Raw genomic sequence first — 6,882 nt, 5'->3', positions numbered from 1 at the left:
ATCTCAGTGTTGTCCTTCCTTCAACACAGCATTTTAAAAGACTTGCCCTGGAAACATGGAATTACTAGGTTCCAAAGTTAAGCTTTTCTTCTCCTGAAATCTGAACAATTTTCACTATTCTGTGACTCCTGAGCTTGCTGCCAACTCCACAAAGCTTCCCTAGAGCTCCTCTCAACCCCAGAGCTTTTCTATTCTTCTTTCTAAAACTGCGTCATCCTCGGTTATCATACATCTTGAGGATTATCTAACCGTAATGATAATCATCACAACAGCTAACATGTTGGGCTCTCATTATCTACTTCGCAAAGTCCCTCACATAGTCTGACTCTTTAAATCTTTGAAAGTTGTTAGAATCAAAATGGAGTCACTTCTGTCAGAACCATAAGTAGTACTAGATTATGCAGGGAGAGCCCTTATGCACAATTTATCTGATAAAAGGAACTATTTCAAGAGATTCAGCAAACCACAACCTTACATACAGAGCCACAGCCTTTCACAAATCCCACCTACCCAGGACATCTACCCAGCAATTCCTAGGCATTATGGACTGACACCACACTTATTGATCCTCAAAGCCAAGGATTAATTCAAAACAACTTATGTAAACCTCATTTTCCCTTGGAAGCCCTCTCCTCCTCCCTTTGCCTCCCTGGGTACATCTGCAGTGTGACTCCCACCATGGCTTACCACAGCATGTACACTCCAGATTTGTAATTCCAAGTCATGAAATCCCAGATACATTCATTTGTTTCTCTTGAGAACTTTTTCTCTCTGGCATTTTGGTTGACAGATTATTATTATTTAAATGAGAAAACTGCACTATATAAAAGTTTTGAAACTTTATTTAGGTTGAAATTATTGATAGAGTGAAACTTTAAAGGTAGATCGTTTGATTGTAAATCACTTGTATGGAAGAATTCAGGATTTAATGAATGAGGAATAGATAGATAGATAGATAGATAGATAGATAGATAGATAGATAGAAAATTGAATGGCTAAAAAGATTTATAGATGGTGGGAGAGGTAATGGATAGATAGATGGATGGATGAATGGATAATGGATGGTTGGACAGATGATGGGTAGATGGGTAGCAAAGGGTAGATGGTTGGATGGGTAGATGATGGATAGTTAGAAAGATGATGAGTGGATGGATAAATGATTGTTGGATGAATGAATGGTTGTGTGTATGGATAATTGGATGGTTATATGAATTCTGTATGAATGGTGGGAGAGATAATTCTTGAATGGAGGAAGTATGATTGGATAGGTGATGGCTAGATAAATGATGAATGATGTATGGATGAATGAACAAAGGATGGTTAAATGGATAGTTATGTGGATGAATGGCTGTATGACTGAATATTAGAAGAGATGATAGATGGAGGATGGTTGGACAGATGATGATATGATGGAAGGTGAAAATGGAGAATTGAAAACAATATCCTTGGACTATCCCTATCTTTGCTGCCATGTTCCTGGGTAGCCTTGGCCTGTACCTGAAGTGCATAGATCCAAGGAGAGCCAAGAGGATGCTCCAGAGAGACAGGGTGTCCTCTGTGCTCAGAGATGCTGCAGTTGAGATGACAGGTGCATCAGGAAGTCCTGGAGGTGGCAGAATGGCCTCAGTTGAGCTGCCCTACTGCAGTCCCTCATTGTTGTTTCCAGGCCTGGAGCACAATGAAACTCCAGATTGGAGACATGAAGTCAGGTGGACACTTTGGGGAATGTTTCTATTCCTGGTACTTGAGTGCTCATGGCTGCTACACTTTGGCATCAGGTTGGAAACTCAGCCATCAGTGAGGACCATCTCACAGAACAGAGACATTATTTGGGGCTGGATTCGCTGCTATTTACTTCAATTTCTTAAACGGTTTTTAATGAAGTAGTTTCCAGCTTCCAGTTAAGTCTGTTGGACTATTAAGATAACTGACTGCTCTTTGCAGTAGGAAAAAATCACTCCAGAGTTCTTAGTATGAACTACCAGTTATATACTGGTAATCATGATAGATATGATTTGATGAGCCAGTGTAGGCTTTGGCTCTAGTAGTGAAGACAGCAATGGCACAGCCAGCACCACTTTGCACCAGGCAGGTGTTCCAAATCTTGTGCTAGTTCTTTCATTAAAAAACCCTTTCCTAGATGGAAGCATAGAGACTTGAAGAAGGGAAATGAATTGCCTAAAGCTTCAGGGTTAAATGTGTCAGACTTGGGGTTCAAACATAGGTCCTTCTGACCTCAGCTTTCCACTACAATGAAATCATGGCACAGTAGACCTTTCCAAGCGCAGGAAAGAATGAGTGAGCACCCGATGGGACACAGTCCTCAGGAGCAGTCATATCCTGGAGCTGGGTAATCTGTAAGAAGCTTATGACTACATGAGGAGCTAAGAGTTCCAATAAACCAATTGGGAAAGTGTTGAGAACGACCCTAAGACCATGTCCCAGGTCTGGCCAGCTGTAAAAAATTAGCTTCACAAACTTGATTTAATAAAGGGTTTTTTGGTTTTCCAAGTAATGAGTCCATGGATGGAGTTCAAATTATATTGTCAAGAATCTTAATCCCAGAGCTGGCCAAATAGCTCAACAGATTAAAAGCTCCTGCAAGCAGGCCCAGGGGCCAGGGATTTGATCCCCAGGCCTGCCCTGCTGGCCTTGCCCCTGGGGCTCATTGAGACTGCAATTGAGATTGGGTGTGGTGGTGCACACTTGTAATCCCAGCTCTTGGGAGGATGTAAACAGGTGAACCACCATGAGTCTGATCTAGTAGTGAGACCCTGAACACCCTGTAGATACTTCCCTAAAATACAAAAAAAAAAAAAAAAAAAAATCTCAATCCTCATATCTTTCTACCTCTCTCTGTCTCCCTTCCTGACTCTTTGGTGATACCCTAGTTCTCAGGCAAGCTTCTACTCACAAAAGCTTCATAGTTGCCTCAGACTTTTGTCTACAGGGTTCTCCCTCCCGAGGATGATGCTGCCATAACCCAGATTTGAGTCTCAATTGCCTGGCTTGGGTGTTACTGTGCTGAGATGCTGTAGCCAAGTTACATACCTGTGAATCACAGAGAAACCATAAAGGAAAGGGCACTAGGCAGAAAAGATAATGTGCCAATCTAGACAGGCTGAGCCCTAGGCCTTAACGGTGGGACCAACCCTGATCATGGTAGGAAGCTCTTAATGCCGAGGCACGGCCAGACTGCATCCTCGGGGCTTCTGGCTGGTGGGAAGGGGGAAGCCTGTGTGCCTGGAGGAGTGCTTGCTGGGTGCTTCATGGTAGTTTGTGTATTTCCTCTTCCAGAGCAACCTGGCAGCTCCACCAAAACATCTCCCCAAAACTTGAGTAGGCTTACTGATTGCTGGTTTGCCCTGCAGAGCTTCTTTTATGTCTAGTCTACTCTGTGAGCATAGTTTCTCTCCTAGTTCATGGTTTTCCTAGCACTTTAGTCAAGGTTTATGGTTTTCTTAATGTAAGTCTCATAATGTTTTTGCTCAATTTTCCCCTGTAGATATGTTATAGCATTTGTGTTTTCCTCCAATGATGCTTTCTGATTGGTTTTTGTTATGTCTTATCACATATGGTTATTTCAGTTCCCAAATGATTTTTTAAAGACTCAGTTCAAGTTTATTTATAATAGGAAAAGGTTGCATGTGGTTGATTACCTCATAAAACTAAAATGTCAGGGTCTTGCTGGGTTTAGCACTCAAAGGATGATACCAGCCTTGGTTTGCCCTTTGTCATCCACTTGGACCCTCCATGTGGGAAACACTGTTAAGCATTCTAGGAATGACTTGCATTTGTTTATTTGTTCTTGCTTTTTCCAGTTTTGGGGATGGAACTCAAGGCCTTGAGCCTCCTAAGCAACATCTATCCCAGCCTGACCCAAATCTTTTAGAGCACCCAGAAGTTTGCTTTGTGGCCTGGTTGTAACAGTGTTTTACAAATACTCTACAGGGGCAGGAACAAAACTGCACTGTCAGGCACAGGGTGCTAAATCTACCTGTCATTGTATTAGTTAAGAAAATGAAGGCAGCACACCCTCAGTCTCAGCCACTTAACTCTTCATGAGTTGGTTTTTTGAGCATCTCACACTGTTATGGTTTAGATCTAGAGTATCTCCCAGAAGTCTCATGTTTGGTGGCAGAGCTTGGTCAGAGGAAGTAGACCACTGAGGGTGGGACCTGAAGGGCATTTTCTCACCTGACTCTTCCCTTTGTTTCTGCTTCCTGGATACCATGAAAGACAACTCTCCTCCACTAGATCCTCCTACCATGGGTTTCTGCCTTGGTTCTGCCCCCCCACCATGGACTGAACACACTGAACCCATGAGCCTCTCCTCCTTTAAAGTGTATGTGTCAAGTATTATGTCCCAACAACAGGAAAATGATTAATACACATACATTATCTCTGCACCAAACAATGATTCCAGGCCCCAGCCTCCTCCTTCTTTGACTTCCACCTGCAACCTATGGTATCCATGGTTAGATGTAGGTTATTCTATAGAGCAGGGAGGAAGAACAATAATAGAGTGTTGCTCATGGGCAGCATGCAGAAACACCCCAGCAACAGTGCTCACCATTCCTTGCTCCTCTTATTCCTTGATTAGACCCAAAGCCTCAGCCACCCTAATCCAGAGACAAGGAGGCATGCTATATGTTCGAGAAGACGAGGGACTAGATCTCATGCAGTCACTGTCAACCAGTCTTGTGCTGTTCAGATCCACTCTGTCTTTATTAGATTTTTTCCTATTTGTCTTATCAATTACCAAGGGATGTGTCTTTAAAATACCAACTTTCCAATTTCTTATTAGTATTTAAATTATTGTTTGCTTTCTATTTTTCATCAAAGTTATGTAAGTACATGGGTGAAAGGGTCAAACCATTCTTGAAAAAGGGTCAACAAACTTTTCTGAAAAGGTCTCGATAGAAATTATACAGGACTTTGCTGTGGGTATGGTTGGTTTGTGTTTGAACAGTTTATAGCTATAAGTGGGCCAGTGTCTTCACAAAAGGCATTTAAGTAGAACATGGGTTCTGTGGTGACCCCTGGCACATTTCTAACTCCTGGCTCTGTGGTTCTAACATCTGTTTTTTTGTTTTGTTTTCAGAACCGGGGATTGAACTCAGACTTTGTACTTGCCAGGGAAGCGATTATTCTACTGAGCCATCTCCCTGGCTCCACATCTGCTACTTTCCTATCACTTTTCTTTTTACTTGCTCAAGACTGTTCATTTAGAGGCTATGCAGTCCATTCATTTTCAGTGGCTACTACAAAATAGTCACAGGCTTGCTAACCTAGCAAAGTCCAAAATTCATGAAATACCTCTACTACACAAGGATTATAGGATATCTTAATGCCAAATTTCCTCTCCCATATTGTAAATGGTTTTTGTTGATATTCAAGTTTGAATTCAGTGTAGTTCAAGTTGGGTATTTCATTTGTTTTCTTCTTGAAGCAAGGGTCTGCTGGTGATAAACTCTTTTACTGTTTATCTGAGGTCTATTTCACCCTCAGTTGGGTCTCTTGTTTTAATTTTTTAATTTTTTTAAAATTTTAGTACAGGGGGCACCCGCAGGACCTCTCTAGACCAAAACACAGGCAGCCAGCTGAGTGAGTGAGAACTTCTGCAATGCTCTCGGGACCCCCAGATCCAGCCCAGCCCAGGCCCAGCAAGCATGTGGGAGAGCTTGTGGCTTCCCGGCACCCGAGGAACCTCACCAGACCAAAACTCAGGCACGCTGCATGCGTGAGACCCTCTACAGTGCCCTCAGGACCCCTCCACCCATCTGGTGCCCCCACCCCCAAGCCTGCTGAGTGAGTGAGAACTTTTGTGATGCTTTCGGGACCCCCAGATGTAGCCCAAGCCTAGGCCTGGCTAGTGTGTGGGAGAGCTTCTGCACTCCCCTGTACCCCCTGGGCCAGGGGCACAACAGAGAGGCACCACAGGTTCACTGTTGTGCCAGAGGGGCACAACAGGTTCACTTCCAAGGGCTGCAGCAGGAAGGAGCTGAACACAACAGCTAGACCCAAGCCAGGTATAACTGTGTAAACTCAAACTTAATAGATCTGCACCCAAATTTCAGTAGATGCTAAGGTTATAACTACAACAAAGCTCTACACCAAAGATCAGAGGTCAGTGCTATACGAAATGACAAAGACAAGGAGCAAAATGCATTCCCAGGCCTTGAATGAACCCAGAACAACTGCACAGGACACTAGCTCACTGAAATGTATGAATTAAGAAGTAGATCACATGAAGCAGAGTTAAACAGATATAGAGGAACTTAAAATCTCAATCACAAGCCTGCAAAACCATTTGAGTGAAAGTGAAAACAGAGTTTCAGATCTTGAACACGCTGGTTCAGCTAGTGAAAAGGTAAAAAAAAGATCTCTTAAAAACAACTAGGATGCGGAAAAAATAATTCATCACTTGCAAGATGATGCAAAGATGAACAATGTGAGACTAATAGGAATTATTGAGAAAGAAGGAGTCAATACAAATGACATAAAAAAATATGGGCAGAAGTAATAGCTTCCCAAATATGAGGAAACAATCTGACATTCAGGTAACCGAAGCATACAGAAAGCCAAATAACTTCAACCCAATTAAAAACACACTGAGACATATAATAGTCAAGATCCCAGAAATCCAACACAAGAATAACAAACTGAAAGCCGCTAGAGAAAAGAAGAAGATCATATTGAAAGGAAAACCTATCAGAATTACAGCCGACTTCACAAACCATGAAGACAAGAAGAGCATGGAGCAGAGAACTTCAAGTCATCTATGAAAATAAATTCCAGCCCAGACTACTATACCCTGCAAAACTCTCTTTCAAGTTTGATGGAGAAGTGAAATACTTCCATGACAAAGAACAACTAAAG

This window comes from Octodon degus, unplaced genomic scaffold (genome assembly GCF_000260255.1).
Source record: "Octodon degus isolate 3935 unplaced genomic scaffold, OctDeg1.0 scaffold00018, whole genome shotgun sequence".
NCBI classification, from domain to species: Eukaryota; Metazoa; Chordata; class Mammalia; order Rodentia; family Octodontidae; genus Octodon; species Octodon degus.
Note: the sequence above shows the minus strand (reverse complement) of the source record.